A 17,680-nucleotide genomic window follows, 5' to 3' on the forward strand; every position below is an offset into this window, starting at 1 on the left:
ACGATTGAGCAAATTATAGCTACAAGCATGCAAAATAAAGAGTCTAATTAACTAATCGCTAAACATTAAAGTACGAAAAGTCATGAAATCAAGAATAATTACACTAATTTATCAACTAATTAACATAATGACTAAATTGTAAAATATGCAAAGTTACTAAATTAACCAATGAATAACAAACTGTGGTTGATTGATTTCAATGTGGTTCACTAATATTTGAATTAGGGATCTAAATTGCTTAAACTCCTAAAGTGGTTTCGTTTTATCTCTCATTCTCCATTTTACCAAATTAGACAAATTAGTCTAGCTTATCTCTCGATCTCATCAGCTAGCCCGAGACTAAAATTGGTGCTCAACAAGATTATCTCTCGATCTCACTTGTCTAAATAATCTCTTAAGGGTGTTAATCCTAAGTTTTTAGGTTATTCAATTTAGTCCAATTTATTTGTAACTTAGTCCCTCATCCAAAAATAAGCTTACCCACATCTCCATAAACCAACCCCTTAAAGTTTAGTTATCCATACTAAAAACTAAGCTAGCAAACATGCAAGAAAAGGAAATGGCAGCTTAATATAAAGCTTGAGAAAAAGATGAAAGTTCATACTTTTAATCTATAAAACTTAAAAGAAAAGCGTAGATGAACATTCAACAGTAGAATGAAAGACAAGAAACATAAAAGTTGGAGTCTTTAATAGATTAAACTAAAAGAAACTAAAATATATTAAACTAAAGGCTAAAATGTCATTACAAGCAAAGGAAATGGACTAAAAATGCAAATAAACCCTAGCTACAGTTATAACTGACTTAACTAACTTAAAGGACAATAAGAACAAGAAGAAAAGTTCCAAAAAAATAACTATACATCTAAGGAAGATGATAACTAAGAAACCCTAAAAATAAAGAAAAAACCTAAGAGAACTAAAGAGAAAACTAAACTAAACTAAGGCTACTGTGTGTATCTCTCTCTCCCCAGCCAAAAAAAGTTATTTTAGCAAAAAAAATTACCCAATTTTATTGACAAAATGCCCTTGAACGAGCCTCATCTGATTGGTGCTTCGATTGGAGAAAAACTACCCTTAAGATTTTTTTGTCCCCTTCACGATGTGGATATCGCGATACCCAGAGTAGGATATCGCAATATCATAATCAATCTTGAAATGGGGTCCCTCTTGGAAGGTGGATATCGCGACACCCAAAGTGGATATCGTGATACCACAGTAGGTGGTCTTCATCCTGGGCCTATTTGAGGTATCACAATTCCCATTATCTGATGTCATGATACCCTTTTTTTTCAGTGATGTTTTTGTGCAATTTCAGGCCACTGTCAAGTACCTACAACACTCAATTAGGCATTAGGCCTCCAATGGCACAATTGGTCAATTTGGGTTTCAAAATGTGTAAAAAGAGATATTTACACTTATTAAATTGGAAATCTAAAATCTACACTAAACTATGAAAAAGACGCTAATTTGCCCCAAAACAAAATCTTTAAGTATAACGGGGAAGCCTAATTTGACATATCAAATTATGGTAGGCTAATAACATCTCAATTTCTTATCATACTAGTTCAAGTAATTATGTATAACAAATTTTCAATCTCATTCAATCAAGGGATAATGTAATCACATATATGTTCATGACATTACTCCAATAGAATATTCAAGTTAAAGTCAACATTTCTATATATAAACATCAATATCGTTCTATCTCATCCCAATTTCTCATTTTATATGAATTGCATCGCTTGATGAAATTTAGTAAACAGACTTGGATGCATAGATATCTTCGCTACACCAATTGGTTTTCCAAGCGAAATATATTTGTGTTAGGTTACCCGTTTGAACTAAACCTTTATAATGACTAATAGCATGTTTATTTTTCTATTTTACGTGTTTAAATCAATTAATTCTTAAAATAACTCCTGCTAGATTGGTGAATTTATATTTAAATTCTGGCAGGAATGAAATTCGGATGTTTTAATTTAAAAACAAGAAAAAAAGGATTAAATTGAAGCACAGGAAATAAAAGAAAGGGCAAATAAAAAATTTGGAGACATTTAAGGGCTCATTAGATTTTTTTTGTAACACTCCCAACCCTTATCCGTCACCGAAACAGGGTTACGGAGCATTACCGGACAATACAAATCAAATACGATCAATTCAAAACACATTCAAACACATTTAAAACATGTCAAATAATCAACCTAATGACTTAACCAATGTACCAACGTAGGTATTTTACAAATACTTACTAATTTAATTCATTTAACTTCATTTAAACCAATTCAAACTTTATACCAAATTTCAACCTAAAATTTTGCATATGTTAAATTCATTTAACTTCAACCAAAACATGCCATTTTATAATCTCAACATAACTTATAAACTTATACATATAATCAACTAAAATCATCTTATATCATCACTTACAACCATTTCTCAAAATGACATACATGTGACAACCAACGTACATGCCATTACCAAAAGAAATATACTTCACCACTTTGAGTTCGAGATCAGCTTTGAATGCTGATTCAACGATCTGATTTTAACCTAACCTACGCACATAAAACAACCGTACGCTGAGTATAAACTCAGTGGTATTTCTCTAATTCGAATACTTAATAGGCAAAAATTTATAATATTTAAGTACATATCATACATAATAAAAATCATTCAATCAATAATCAATTTCATAAACTCATAATCCATATCACTTTCAAAAATTATATTTCCTATTTCAATCTCACAATTGTTATTCAGTAGCATGTCACAATTAAATTCTCTATTCAATTTCAATATCAATATCCATTTCTTATTCAATATCATTCAATGATAATCATTTGGTCAATTCATTCATATATCCCCATTATCACAACTCGACTCAGACGGATACATGGATCCAACCCAAATACACCAGTACGACACTCAGTGCCTCATCGGCCATGCCGAAGTGAAACAATACGAGTACTCAGTACCTCATCAGATTTATCAGAAGCAATAATAATACGACACATAGTGCCTCATCGACTCGAAGTCGAAGTATCCCTGAACACTTCCAATCCTATGGCATTCCAACTATATCCGGCTTAGCCCGACATTGTTAATAGGGCATTTCAATACATAATTCAATTTCCAATCAATATACAATTTCAAACCATTCCAATTCAATACACTTTTCAATCATACACATACTTTCACAAAATAATTCAATTCAATGTCAATATATCAAACTCGCAGCAATTTCACTTACCATACATAATAATAAATACAACAAATAATTTTAATTTTCGGATTATAGAAATACAAACTGTAATTTTCCGAGCTAATGCTCGTTAACTTTCTCTTTCTCTTTCCATTTCTTAGCCGATGTCTCCGGCTCAATGTTAGCTACGAAAATCAAAACAATTAAAAACTATCAATATACTACAGTTTCATATTAAATGTTTCAATTTACTTTCAACTTTTGTATAATTTTTAATTTAATCCTTAATCAAAACTAACTTTATTTTATTTACAATTTAGTCATTATTGTTCATTCAATTATCACTTAAAACTAATTTTAATTCTCTAAGTTCACCATAAAACCCTAATTTTGAATTTTTTTAATTAGTCCCTACTATATAAAACTTATGATTTTCTTTACAATTCAATCATTGCCTCAATTCTAACTTAAAATTCTATCAATTGAAACCCCAATTCTTTAATTAATTCAACATAAACCACATCTAAAAATCAACTAACTTTCAAAATTTCCACATAAATCAAGTAGTATTTTGTTCTAGGATTCCAAAAACATCAAAATTACAAGAAAATGGGCTATAATAATTACTATTAACTTAAATATTAAGTAAATACAGACATGTATTACAAATGTATGAATAATAATTATTACACATGTATTTAATTTTTACCATACATTTGACACCTATGGCTTAATTGCTAATTTAGTCCTTCAACTTTTCTTGATTCTATAATTCAACTTTTACCCTATATTCAATCTAGTGCTTACACTAAATTAACCTTAATTCAAGCTAATTCACCTAGCTAAAATCTAATTAACCTCACAACTAACTTCGTAAATATTTCTAATAAATATTTACCAATCTATTTTACGAAAGTAGTGACCCGAAAATACACTTTTTTCGATACCCGTAAACTTCGGGTCGTTACATTTCTTCACCCTTAATAAATTTCGTCCTCGAAATTTACTTGAAAAGAGGTTGGGATACTATGATCTCAAGTATCTTCTGGTTCCCAGGTTGCTTCTTCAATATTATGACTTCTCCACAATACTTTCACTAAGGAAACTCGCTTATTACGCAATTCTTTCACCTCTCGAGCCAATATCTTAACCGATTTTTCTTCATCTGACAAATCAAGTCGGATTTCAATATCCTCTGTAGAGATAACATGAGAGGGATCTGATTGTTATCTTCTGAGCATAGAGACATGAAAAACATCATGAATTTTCTGTAATTCTGGAGGCAAAGCTAAACGATATGCAACCGACCCAACTCTCTCCACAATCTCCTATGGCCTAATAAAACGAGGGCTCAATTTTCCTTTTCGACCAAATCTCAATATTTTCTTCCAAGGTGATACTTTAAGAAATACCTTATCACCGACAGAATATTCGATATCCCAACATTTCAGATTTGCATAAGTTTTCTGTCTCTCAAAGGCTGTGTTCAATCTATCTTGAATCTTCTTGACAGTATCCTATATTTCCTGAATTAACTCTGACCCAATCATTTTTCTTTCATTCAATTCCATCCAACACACAGGTGATCGACATCTTCAACCATATAGAGCTTCATATGGAGCCATCTGAATACTCGATTAGAATCTATTATTATACACAAATTCAGCCAACGATAAATAATGTTCCCAATCTGATTCAAAGTCAATGACACAAGCTCAGAGCATATCTTCTAAAATCTGAATAACTCATTCAGATTGTCCATCAGTCTGTGGATAGAAGTTGTACTAAAGCTGAGTCGAGTACCAAGAGATTTATGCAATTGCCTCTAAAATCTCGATGTAAATCGTGGATTTTGATCTGAAATTATCGATATTGAAATTTGCAATCTCACAATTTCCCGAATATGAACTTCAACAAGTTTCTAGAGTAAGCAATCATTTCTTACTGTTATGAAATGAGCCGATTTTGTAAGCTGATCAACAATCACCCAAATAGCATTTTTCTTACTGGCTGACAATGGTAATCCCGTTACAAAATCCATCGTGATATAGTCCCATTTCCATTCAGAAATGTTAATAGGCTAAAGTAGTCCAGTAGGAACTTGACATTCTGCCTTTACTCATTGACAAGTCAAACATTTAGCCACATATTCAACTATATCCTTTTTCATACCTAGCCACCAAATATGATTCTCGCAGATTATGGTACATTTTTGTTCCTCCTAGATGTATTGCAAAAGGACTATCATGTGCTTCATGAAGTATCAATTCTTTCAATTCTGGAACATTTGGAACACATATTCGATTACAAAATATCAGGAAATCATGATCATCAATGCTAAAATTCTCTACCATGCCGTTCTGAACCATTTCTTTTTTTCTTCATTAACTTGTCGTCTTCTAATTGAGCTGACTTGATTCGGTCAAACATCTCTGGTTTAACATTTAATTCAGTCAGTAAACTTCAATCATCACTGATACTGAGTTGCGCAAACATTGCTTGTAATTTAATTACTGCTTTTCAACTTAATGCATCGGCTACCACATTAGCCTTACCCGGGTGATAATCAATGACACAGTCATAATCTTTCAGGAGTTCTATCCACTAACGTTGTATCAAATTTAACTCCTTTTGTGACAAAAGATATTTGAGACTTTTATGATCTGTATAAATGTAACATTTTTCACCATATAGATAATGTCTCCATATTTTCAAAGCAAAGATCACAGCAGCAAGATCCAGATCATATGTTGGATAATTATATTAATGCGGGTTCAATTGACGAGAAGCATAAGCTATCACTTTTCCATTTTGTATCAAGACACACTTGAGACCACTCAAAGAAGCATCACTGTAAATAACAAAATCCTTTCCCAACTCTGGCAATGTCAGAACTGGTGCCTCAGTCATCATTTGTTTCAATTTCTTAAAACTTTCCTGACACTAATCACCCCAGATGAACGGAACATTCTTTTGCAACAACTTTGTCATCGGTAAAGCTATCTTAAAAAATCCATTTACAAATCTTCGGTAGTAACCAGCCAAACCCAGAAAACTACGTACCTTAGACACATTTCTCGGTACTTTCCACTGAACAATTGCTTCAATCTTCTTCAGATCAACTCTAATTCCTTCTGTCGATACCACATGTCCCAAAAATACAACTTCGGACAACTAAAATTCACATTTACTCAATTTCCCGTATAACTACTTCTCTCATAATATTTGCAAAATGATTTTGAGATGCTGCTCATGTTCAGATTCAGACTTCGAATAAACCAGAATGTAATTAATAAAAACCACCACAAACTGGTCCAAATAAGGTTAAAAGATACGATTCGTATGATCCATAAAAGCAACTGGGGCATTTGTCAAGCTAAATGGCATCACCAAAAATTCATAATGCCCATACCTTGTTTGAAATGCTGTCTTTGATACACCATTTTCTTTCACCTTTAATTGATTGTAACCCGAGCTCAGAACAATCTTTGAAAACACAAAAGCTCCTTTCAGCTGATCAAATAAATCGTCAATACGAGGTAGCGGATATTTATTCTTGATTGTCACTTTATTCAACTACCTGTAATCAATACACAACCACATTGAGTCATCTTTCTTCTTAACAAACAATACTGGGGCTCCCCAAGGTGAAGTACTCGGACGAATAAATCCTTGATCCAATAAGTCTTGCAACTGCACTTTTAATTCTTTTAATTTCGTAGGAGACATACGATATGGGGGTATTGATATCAGATCTGTACCCGGATAAACTTCAATTACAAACTCAACTTCCCTATTAGGGGGTAATCCTAGCAACTCTTCAGGAAAAACATTAAAAAATTCACACTGTCCGAATTTTACTACATTGGCTCACAACAGAATCTGAATTGATAACACAGGCTAAAAAAACTACACAACCCTGATGAATTAATTTATTAGCTTGAATTGCTGAAATAATACAAGCTGACCTGCTGCTTCGAATACCATTAACTTCAATCTTATCACCACTCTCATTTTGAACAGTGAATTTCTTTTTACAACAGTCTAAAATCACCCCATGCTCAGATAGCCAATCCATTTCAAGATTATATCAAAGTTACCAAATGGAATTATTAACAAATCAATAAAGAAAATTTTATCCTGTATTATTAATGGACATCTCCTACACCCTTGATTCACTAACACAATTTGCCCTAATAAACTAGACACTGTTACAGATACTTTAGACATTTCAATTTTTAAATTTCACGATTCAACCAGTTTTGTATTAACATATGAGTGTGATGATCCCGGATCTATTAAAACATAAATAGGTTCTGAATACAATAAAAATATACCTGTTACCACATCGTATGCATTCCCCTCTTCACGAGTCCGAACCACATATGCTCGTGCTGGTACTCTAGCTTCTGATTTTTGGGTGGCAATATCACTTTCTCTTCTAGCACCTCCTCTAATATCTGAACCACCTCGGCCTAATCCTTGACATCTGGAAACAGATTCGGATCTCTGTGATGTAGCTAGTACAACATTTTTATTCTTTAGACAGTCCTTTACAAAGCGTTTAGTAGACCCACAATGGAAATAACCCCCAGTCAATTTCTAGCACTCACCCCGATGCCTATGTCCACAGTGTTCACATTCCGGAAGTTCTATATTTCGAGATGGACCTCTAATACTAGTACCAGTAGAAACTGTCATTTGCCTTCCATGATTTTTATCACTTCTTTCTATCCTAAAACTCAGTCTCCAGGTACCACGTAATTCTTTAGATCTTTTAGGTTGCGGAGTTGAATTAGTAGTTCCGGTACGTTTCCTAGGTGGACGAGTAATTTCAAGCTTTTTATCTAGACCCAATACTTGTTCAACCATTTTTACTCTCTCGACAAGATCTGCAAATTCTGTAATTTTGAGAGATACCAATTGCACTCTTAGTTTATCACATAAACCTCTTAAAAATCTCTTACAACTATCGGATTCAGTTGGCACATATTCCACAGCATATCTGCTGAGTCTTGAAAATTCTCGTTCATAATCCACTACTGACATTTCACCTTGTTTTAACATTAAGAACTCTTTTTTTTTTAGTCTTCAATGTACAGTTCACCCACATATTTCTTCTGAAATTATCTTTGGAAGAAATCCCAATTTACCTGTTCTTCTGGCATATGTCGGGTTACCGATTCCCACCAAACATAGGCTTCCCCTCGAAGTAAAGAAACATCACACAATAAATTTTCCCAGGGAGTGCATTTAAGTTGCTTCAAAATCCTTTCTATTGATTCTATCCAATTTTCAGCAGTGGAGGGTTCAACCCCTTTCAAACCCTGAAATTTAATAGCTCCATACTTACGCAGTTCTTTAATTGGTGCTTGACTAGTAGCAGGAGCAGATGTTGTTCCAGTGGCAGTTTCCGCTACTCGTTGGAAAGCATCAGTTATCACTCTAAGTAGTTCAGAATTATCTCTTTCTCTTACATTACCTCTTCTGACATTAGGCGGTTGATTTCCCATTGGATTTACACTCGGTGTTGCTGACTCGGTTTCATCTAATTCCTGAGATTCATCATCCCCACTATACATTTCTTGATAGTATCATCTATGTATTCATCTGACATTTTCACTATAAAACAGAAACATACAAATATCAGCATCCAATCCCGACTTAATTTTGACTCAATTATGGCATGTATCTCTAAACTCAATTTCCAGCTTGAGTTAGTCAGAGAATCGGCTAAACCTGAATAGCTTTGATACCACTAAATATAACACCCTCTAACTCTTATCCGTCACCGAAACAGGGTTACAGAGCATTACCGAACAATACAAATCAACTAGAATCAATTCAAAACACATGCAAACACATCTACAACATGTCAAATAATCAACCTAATGACTTAACCAATGTACCAACATAGATATTTTAAAAATACTTACTAATTTAATTCATTTAACTTCATTTAAACCAATTCAAACTTCATACAAAATTTCAACCAAAAATTTTGCATATGTTAAATTCATTCATACTTCAACAAAAACATGCCATTTTATAATCTCAACATAACTCATAAACTTATACATATAATCAACTAAAATCATCTTATATCATCACTTACAACCATTTCTCAAAATGACATATATATGACAACCTACGTACATGCCATTACCAAAAGAAATATACTTCACCACTTTGAGTTCGAGATTGGCTTTGGATGTTGATTCAATGATCTGACTTTAACCTAACCTGTACGCGGAAAACAACCGTACGTTAAGTATAAACTCAGAGGTATTTCTATAATCCGAATACTTAATAAGCAAAAATTTATAATGTTTAAGTACATATCGTACATAATAAAAATCATTCAATCAATAATCAATTTGATAAACTCATCATTCATATCACTTTCAAAAATTATATTTCCTATTTCAATCTCACAATTGTTATTCAGTAGCATGTCACAATTAAATTCTTTATTCAATTTCAATTTCAATATCAATATCCATTTCTTATTCAATGTCATTCAATGACAATCATTTAGTCAATTCATTCATATATCCCTGTTAACACAACTCAGACTCAGACGGATACGCAGATCCAACCCAAACACACCGGTACGACACTCAGTGCCTCGTCGGCCATGCCGAAGTGAAACAATACGGTACTCAGTACCTCATCGGATTTATCCGAAGCAATAATAATATGACACATAGTGCCTCATGGACTCGAAGTCAAAGTATTCCTGAACACTTCCAATCCTATGGCATTCCAACTATATCCGACTTAGCCCGACATTGTTAATAAGGTATTTCAATACATAATTCAATTTCCAATAATATACAATTTCAAACCATTCCAATTCAATACGCTTTTCAATCATACACATACTTTCACAAAATAATCCAATTCAATGTAAATATATCAAACTCACCTCAATTTCACTTACCATACATAATAATAAATACAACAAATAATTTTAATTTTTGGATTACAGAAATACGAACCGTAATTTTCCGAGCTAATCCTGTTGACTTTCTCTTTCCCTTTCTTAGCCGATGTCTCCGGCTCAATGTTAGATACGGAAATCAAAACAATTAAAAATTATCAATATACTACAATTTGATATTAAATATTTCAATTTACTTTCAACTTTTGTATAATTTTCAATTTAATCCTTAATGAAAACTAATTTTATTTTATTTACAATTTATTAATTATTTTTCATTCAATTATCACTTAAAATTAATTTCAATTCTCTAATTTCACCATAAAACCCTAAATTTAAATTTCTTTTAATTTAGTCCCTACTACATAAAACTTATGATTTTCTTTACAATTCAATCCTTACCTCAATTCTAACTTAAAATTCTATCAATTGAAACCCTAATTCTTCAATTAATTCAACATAAACCACATCTAAAAATCAACTAACTTTCAAAATTTCCACATAAATCAAGTAGTATTTTGTTCTAGGATTTCAAAAACATCAAAATTACAAGAAAATGGGCTAAATTGACTTACCACTTAGGCTTGAAACCTTAAAACCCTAATTTTCCCTTCTTTTTTTCTTTCCTTTATTTTTCCCTGTTTTTGTTTGCTATTCTGTTTATGTTCTTTTTCTTTGTTTTATTTTTTTATTTTAGTAACAATATTAAGTAAATACATACATGTATTACAAATGTATGTATAATATTTATTACACATGTTTTAATTTTTACCATACATTTGGCCCCTATGGCTTAATTACTAATTTAGTCATTCAACTTTTCTTGATTCTATAATTCAACTATTACCCTATATTCAATATAGTGCTTACACTAACTTAACCTTAATTCAAGCTAATTCACCTAGCCAAAATCTAATTAACCTCACAACTAACTTCGTAAATATTTATAATAAATATTTACGAATCCGTTTTACGAAAGCAGTGACCCAAAAATACACTTTTCAGATGTAATAGCCCAAATTTACCCGGGCTTGCAAGAATTAAATTAATTAAAAAATAAAATTAAACAGTCCCTTGATAGTTCATTTACAATAGCCCGTAGGCCCAAAATTAGAACTACCCAGCAGACCCATTTACACCCTACCCTTGATACTTTAAACCCAAGATTTAATCGGCCCAATTGGCCCAATCTGCCTTCAGCTTCAGGGAACCCTAGTTAGGGTTTGCGCCGCAAGCATTCCAAGCGATGTGACCCTTCAACTCGTGACGTTCCAGTAGCCCTCCATCAGCGCCGTAACTTCAGCGCCACATCGCGCCATCATCGGCGCATCTTCTATCGGGATTTCTTCACTCACCTGCAAAAGGAAACAAAAAGGGATAGTACCAACAGCATATGGCAAGAAATCGAGCAAATAGGAACATACCAAAGATTTATGTTGTAAACAGTGGCTATAAAAGCCTGAATCAGAACAATGAAAAGGGACGGTTTTTTTTTATAAATACAAAATATATAAAAAAGGAAAATCAAAGAGTTAACGGAAGAACAGAGGTGATACTCTTTATCTTCTTTTCATTACATATTTTTTGATACAAGCATATAGTGAAAATACATTATAAAGATGGTAAAGAAATTACCTTTTCGATTCGCTGTTAAAAAAAGGAGTTGTAAAAAACTCTAACCGCCGGGCACGGTGGCTCAGATTGTGGCGCGTGAAGCGCGTGTGGCCGAAGGCGGTGGTGCTCTGGGACGAGCAAAGACGGCCACTGGCCAGAGCTCTGGGAGAGTTTTAGAGCTCTCTTTCTTTCTTTTTTTTTCTCTGAAATAGTTTCTAAAATGATTTTAGAAACAAAAAAATGATTTATATAATGCAATGGATACGGCGTCGTTTTGGTTTAGTTCAATAAACATTTAAATGGCATCGTTTCAACAGAGGATCCGCGCGTTGACCTGATGACCCAAGGGAGATCCGCCCGTTTTCGATAAATGGGAAAATTTCCCAATTGATCCTTCCGATTTATTAAATTTTATAATTTCATTTTATTTTATTTTTAATTCGGCCCTAATATTCTATATTAGTTTAATTTAATCCTAACAGCCTTTAAGATCCATTCTAGAAACGGTGTCGTTTTGGGATTAGGGTTTAATTACCCAATGAGTCCCTCGACTTTTAGCTGGAGTTTTAATTAGGCCCAATTATTTTATTATTTTGGCATTTAGCCCCAAATTCTTTAATTAAATTCAATTTTAATCCTTTTTTATTTTAAATATTTTTTATATTATTTATTTTTATAAATATTAGTTATTATTTTTATTTATATATTATCATTATGTTATATTATTGTATATTTTATCTATAAATTATATTTTATTATATATTTCATTCTATATATATCTTATGCATATAATCCCATTTTTAATATCATCTATTATATTTTTATTCTCTTAAAAATCTTAATGTTTTGTATTACTTATTTAAAATATTTAATATGTATGATATTTCTAATTGTTTTAATAATAAAGTTTTTAAAAAAAAATATTTTCCTATGTATATTAAATTGTTATATATTATTAAATCCTTTTCTTTTATTTTTTTACTTACTTAAATATGTTAATTATTATATATATGTTTTTTAAATATTATCATTTTTTTCTCCGCTTCATAAATATTGATTTGGTGTTTTAATCATTCGTATTTTTTTAAGTGTTATTTTGTCACTCCTTATTATTATAAATTTTGATTTCCACTTCTACATTTATATTCTTTAATTTATTCTGAATTGTTTTTGTATTTCTATTTACTAATATTGTATAGGTTTATCTTTTAGCATAATCATCTTATGATGTGTATATTTCATTATTTTAGGTTATTTCTTATTTGCCTATATTATTATGAATTATAACATGTTGTAATTTATTAGCTTTGGTATATTTGTCTTGTGCATGAGTAAATGTTAAATAAAGAAATTCATTTTTGCCAAATTACTCAAAAGTTTTCAAAAATAAAAAGGCAATGCTTGGTATTTGGAAGCCTCAAGAAAGGTAGTGCCCTAACTTACTGGGTTGCGACTTTTCTCGTTGAGTTTGAATAGTCAAGTACCCATCTAAGTTTTTAAGGTTTTCAAAATACGAGCAACTGTCTTGGGATTTCAAAGTGTTATGTCCTAACTTACTGGATATAGCGTTTTGTCTTAGCTCCGAATGTCTTAAAGATATTGCTTCTTAACTTGTTGGATGTAATATTTTGATTCATTTGATACAAGTGAACCCTAATTTTTCAAAATTAAAATATTCTAAAGAGGATCAGATCTTAAAAATTTTAAATCTCCGACATTAAAGACACTTGATAATCAATTAGGTACCAATTTTTGGGCGTTACGAGGGTGCTAACCCTTCCTCGTACGTAACCGACTCCCGAATCAGTTTTCTCGACTTTCGTAGACCAAAATTAATGTTTTAAAACAAAACATTTTATAAGGTGATCCAATCACACCTAAAAAGATTGGTGGCGACTCCCGTTTTTGTTTTTCTTAAAGTCGATTCCCATTTTCCAAAACTCGATTTAAAAATGGTTTCGACAGCTTGGCGACTCCGCTGGGGACTTAATAAAAAAGTCAAGCCGTATAATTGATTACCTTTTGTCTTAATGTTGAAAATTTGAAAATTTTTAAAATTCAATCCTCTTTGCATTACATGTGTTTGTATTATTGCATATATATTCTGATACGCATTGCATTTGCATGACCGTTGTGGTCACACCCTTAAGTGGGAGTGAGAAACTATGCCTTCGTGAGGTTTTCGCCTCCGTGTAGGATAGTGGATCACTTTCGGGATACATCTGTACCTATGGTTTCGTGAGATTTTCATCTCCGTGTAGCCATATAGAAATGTATTCCCCTGAATTGAACTCATTTCATCTGAGCCTATAATGGGTGAGAATCGAGGAATCTGCTGGTTCGGGTACCTCAAACTTTAGAACCAACCTCATATAGAAAAATCGTAAGAGCCCAACTTAGTTAGAGTTAAACTTCAAAGATTACCCTTATAAATTATCGTTGAGATTTATTGATATCATGTGATACTGACTATTTCTTTTCTTTTGTTTGCATGTCGTTTTGCATTTACAAAGGTATCGATTCACGTTCAGTTTCTAAGTTAGGAAGTTTTATTATGGAGAACGGACTTCTTGATAGAGTGGAGGGCAACGCCGATGTTCATAGATGGTCAGAGCAAACTCAACTAGAAAAGGGAGACAGTATAACTATGGGATATGTGTCAGAGCTGTCAGATTATACTCGTATTAGTGTCATACAGAATAATCTCCAAGAGCTTAAGGAAATTTGGGATCAGTGGGGCAATGAGACCAAGCAGTTATTCTACGATAATTACGGAGATTTACCTTACTTGCTCAATATTCAGGTATATGAGCACTTGTTCCGAGCCCTTGTTCAGTTTTGGAACCCGGCGTATAGTTGTTTCACTTTTGGGGAAGTAGATTTGGTACCTAACGTGGAGGAGTACACTGCCTTACTTCGTTGTCCCAGGTTTCAGAGTGATAGGATCTATTCTCGAGCTGCTTGTGTCCCTACCTTTTGGAAGAAATTAATGACCATTACGGGAATGAGCGAGCAGTGGATCACGGCCAGAATTAAAGAAAAGGGTGAGTGCAAGTGCATTTCGTGGGACGCTTTGAAAGATCTAATTTTGACACACCCCGATCAGGCGAAGAAGGTAAACGTTTTTGCCTTAAGTTTGTATGGACTGATGGTTTTCCCTAAGGCTTTGGGATATGTGGACGAGGCAACCACGGATCTCTTTCATTGACTCAGTAAAAGGGTCACTTCCGTCCCTGCGATTTTGGCGGAGACATTCAGGACCTTAGGTGCATGTAGGAGAGCTGGTGCAGGCAGGTTTATAGGGTGTGCTCAGTTACTTTTGGCTTGGTTCTACAGTCACTTCCGATTGATTGATAGGATTGTTTGTCGGGTTTTCTTTGAGAACTACTCCCCGTTGAAAGATATAGTAGCCTCATCTAGGAAAGTGCATGTACCGAAAGAATTGGATAGCATTACTTCGGAATCTTTAGTCGGAGGATGTTGAGTGGAGAGCTCCATGGATGGTTCCTGGTGAGATACTTTATCGATGCAGCAGCTTTGATTGGGTTCCCCTGTTGGGAATTTGGGGTGCCATTGGTTATGCCCCTTTGCTCGTGCTAAGGCAGTATGGATTGAGACAGTTCGTACCAGCGACTCATGGGTTGGCCCAAAGTGAGTTTGTATACAGAGGAGCCGATTACAAGAGGAAGGTTAGCGAGGTTTCTAGTACTTGGAACAAGACTTTTCGGTTGAAGGGAGTGGCCATTAATCTTGTTATGACACCAGAATATGTCGAGTGAAGGAGTAGAAGGATTAACAATAATGTCCCTATGACAAAAATGGAGGAAGTTCAACCAATGGAGGAATATCTACAAGTGATACCCTCGGAGCTTGATATCATGAAGCAAGAATTTAAGAGAAAGAATTTGGAACTTGAAAAGAAAATAAAAAAGCTTGAGGAGGAGAAGATGTACCTGAGTCTAGATGTTGACCTGCAAAAGAAGGAGGTTGAAAAAGTTAGAAAGGAAAAAAGGAAGGTTAAGGAAGACCGAGATGATTTAAAAGAGGAGTATAAGAAGGCACAAGTATCTTTAAAGCGAGTGGGGTTAGGAAGGTCTTCAGAACAGTGGCAGAAAGAAGTTCAAGTGGAAAAAGCTAGAGCCGAGTATTAGGAGAGGAAGTTCCAAGAGATGCGATCGCAGAATTTGGCATTAGAGGAAGAGAATAAAGGGTTGAAAACCAAGGTAGCTGAGCTTGGAAGATCCCTTCGTTGGCATCGAAACCATGATCCTACGGTCGAGTTAAAGGAGCTAAAAAGTAAGGTTGAAGATTTGGAAGTGGCATTTCATGATGGTGAACTTCGGATTTTGTAGCTCGAAGCGCAAGAAGATTGTATAAAAGGAGAGCTCCATCAAGTTAAAGGTCAAGTCAGAGACAATGATTACGTTATTGGGGAGGCTATAGCCCAGATCTGAGAGATTGTGGAATATGTTCGAGACTTAGCAGTACGAATTGATGCGTTGAGTATGATGTATGAGTCAGTGTCTGATAAAGGTCGAAAGTTAGCCCTTTTATTAGATAAAGCGAAAACTTTGGGCATTAGGGTGAAAGCGTATTTGTAACCCATTTATATGTAAATATATTCTTTTTCTAAATGAGATTGAATCGAGATCGATACCTTTTGCATTCATGCATTTGCATCTCATAGCATTTCATTGCATCATTTGCATTCAAAATTATAGAAAAACTCTAATTAGTTAAAATTACTACAGAAGTTAGAGAGGAAAATCTGGAAATTACACATCCGTACGGAACTCGAGTGAAAACCAAGAATATGGATCAGAGGTTTGAGCAATTACAGAAGGATATGCAAGACCAATTGCAAGAGTAGTTGGCCAAGATGTAAAATGACATGATAGAGCAAATGCTAGAGGCTCAGAAGAATATGATAGCTGAGATGGCTCAGCTGCTGAGGGCCACCGATAAAGGAAAGGCCCCTATGGCTATTATTGGAGAGGATAGTGAGGATCCTTTTCCGGGTTTTACCCCACTCCATGTGCCAACACATACTGAGGCACTTCCTAGGAGGCCATCTGTCACGATAAGGCCTCAGCATGAGCCTGTCGATACTGGAGTACCCATGAACTTCCAAACTGGTTTAGGATTCAATGTGGGTGACAATTCTACCAATCCAGTCATTCCTGATCTAGATATGGTAGAAAAGGAAGATTTGAGAGCCGAAGCTGCAAGGCAGTTGGATGAACGCTGCAGATGGCTGGAGGAAAAATTCAAGATATTGGAGAGTGCCGAGGGGCATCATGGGATTGATGCCAAAGATTTGAGTTTGGTCCCAGACTTGGTACTTCCCCATAAGTTCAAGATGCCGGAGTTTGAAAAGTACAACGGGACTACTTGCCCAGAGGCACACATAACAATGTTTTGTAGGAGAATGACTGGGTATGTGAACAATGATCAACTATTGATCCATTGTTTTCAAGATAACTTAGTAGGAGCAGCTGCTAGGTGGTAGAATCAGTTGAGCCGTGCAAGAATCGGTTCATGGAGAGATCTTGCACAAGCCTTCATGCAACAGTACAGCCATGTGACTGATATGACGCCAGACAGGATCATGCTTCAAAACATGGAGAAAAAGCTTAATGAAAGTTTTAGGCAATGCGCACAACGATGGAGGGAGGTGGCAATGCAAGTACAACCACCACTGTTAGAAAAGGAGACCACCATGTTATTTATCAACAATTTGAAGGTGTCGTTCATCATTCACATAATTGGAAGCACCACGAAAAGTTTCGAGAATATAGTTATGGCAAGAGAGATGATTGAGAACGCCATAATGGGCGGTAAAATTGAGGGGGAAACGGTTAAAAGATCGGCCCCAAGGAGAAAGGACAACGAGGTGAATAACATGAATAGTCTCAACTC

The sequence above is a fragment of the Gossypium hirsutum genome, chromosome A06 (assembly GCF_007990345.1).
Source record: "Gossypium hirsutum isolate 1008001.06 chromosome A06, Gossypium_hirsutum_v2.1, whole genome shotgun sequence".
NCBI classification, from domain to species: domain Eukaryota; kingdom Viridiplantae; phylum Streptophyta; class Magnoliopsida; order Malvales; family Malvaceae; genus Gossypium; species Gossypium hirsutum.